The following is a 2,068-nucleotide window of genomic DNA, read 5'->3' on the forward strand; positions in this document are numbered from 1 at the left end:
GGCGACACTTAAAGGGACCGCGGCCCGCTGCCAGCGCTGCAGAACGCAAAAAGGCCGAGAGGGCTTTAAGAGGAGGGGCTTACTTCGGCCCTACTCCCTGGACCCGCCCACAGCTTTTACGCACCGGAAACGTCACCTCCCCATTCTGCGGCCGCGCCATCTACGCAATGACGCAAGCACGCACAGTGCAGGCGCCCCGCCCCCAGCAAGGCCAGTTCCTGCCGAGCACGCGAGACTCTCACTTCCGGGCCCGGCGCGCGGGGCGCGGGGGACTTGCACACCTGGAGCTGCGTGCGGGCTGCGCCTCAGTCTCACTGCGTTCAGGCTTTGACACGGAGGGCTGGGCCTCACCAGGGCCTTCAGTAGCCGAGACAGGCCGGCGCGATGCGGACAGCCTGCCGAGGAAAGGCGGGGGTGCGAGCCCTACGCAATTCCCTGACACCCCTCGCTCCAAAGGGTCATCCCGTGATGATTCCTTAAGTCTTTGGTTGAGTGTTTGCAAATACGCACTGCTTTTGCAATATTGAATATTGCATTAAAAATATCCCTTTTCCTTGTAGCAGCTTCTTTGGCCTCGGACAGGTGGAGAGAGCAGTTCCTAGCCTGACCTCTGGTGGTATTCTCAGAGAAGCTAAGGGTGGGAATAAACGCTTTTCCCCAAAGGCGAAACTTGAGTACAGCGTCCTATCTGCTGCGTCTGTCTCCAGGTCCCCATGGTAGTCCTCCAGGTGGGGACAGAGAGAGAACGGGTGTCCTTGGAACAGGCTGCACCGTGTAGTGACACGTGGGTCTTGGTGTTTTTTGAAAAAGCGAATGAGCCGGCACAAAACCTTAGGAGCCTTTTCCCTATCCGAGAATCCTTAGTGTGAATCCTCCCTGCGCCCGAAGACAATGATTCAAACGAAGGCAGTTTTCACTGTTCCGGGCCTGATACAATGTGTGGATGATTAAATTGTGGGGCAAGTTCGGGGCGGGGGCTGCGGGGGGGGGGGAGGGTGCAACTGGCAGGAATGGGTAACTTCAGTTTTATTCTAACTCTGTCCTAACTAGGATTTTCTTTTTGGACACCTTAACTGTGGGTCTCAGTTTCCTCCTCTGAAATAAAGATAATGTCCAGCATCTCTTTAATCCCAGTAACGAAACCAACAGCATTTATCTCCATTGCTGAGCTGCTCTGTGCCAAATACCCAGCCGGCCTCTGTACCAGCACTGTCGGACTTAACCCCCCACCCCCAGCAACCCTACAAAAAGATGCGGTTCCCATCCTACAGATGCAAAAACTTGAGTGTGCAAGATCCCAGCAAACAGGTGGTAGTGACCTGAGGGTTTACACCCAGGTGTGTGTTAGGCTCCAAGTTCACACCTTGACCTCCGGCTCTCAGAGGTAACCCGGAAGTTCTTAGGAGATGTCAAGGAAATAGCCCGAAAGGCCTGCAGGCTGCTGTGAGACGGCTATTTCCTAGATGCCGGGAGGGGCCTGTGGCCGCCACCCTCTGCCCCTGCTCCGCCTCCCACCTCCCACATTCTCAGCTTCCCTCCCAGAGGCTTCGGAGTGGAAGCTTCTGGAGCTTCGTCCACACGGGCCCACAGGAAAGTCCTTCCTAAGGCACTCAAGCTGAGAGGTCACTTGAAAAGTGCCGGTTAAAACCACTGTGAGGTCCGCTCCACCCCCTCTAGAACAGCTGAAATGAAAAGACCGGATGTTGGCGAGAACGGGGAGCTTGTAGACCCTCTGTAAGACCCTGGGCCGGTGAAATGAAGCAACCATTTTGCAAGCTCATTTGCAGGTTTCTTTTTTTTTTTCCTTAAGATTTTATTTATTTATTTTTAGAGAGGGAAGGGAGGGAGAAAGAGAGAGAAACATCAATGTGCAGTTGCCGGGGGCCCTGGCCTGCAACCCAGGTATGTGCCCTGACTGGGAATGGAACCTGCGACACTTTGGTTCGCAGCCCACGCTCAATCCACTGAGTGCAGGTTTCTTTTAAGGGACAGCGGCACTCACCGTGACGGCACGTGCAATGCTATCACCGCCACAGCGAGGGCGGCGCCGCCGGCTGGCACGCCCCAG

This window comes from Phyllostomus discolor, chromosome 8 (assembly GCF_004126475.2).
Source record: "Phyllostomus discolor isolate MPI-MPIP mPhyDis1 chromosome 8, mPhyDis1.pri.v3, whole genome shotgun sequence".
NCBI lineage: Eukaryota > Metazoa > Chordata > Mammalia > Chiroptera > Phyllostomidae > Phyllostomus > Phyllostomus discolor.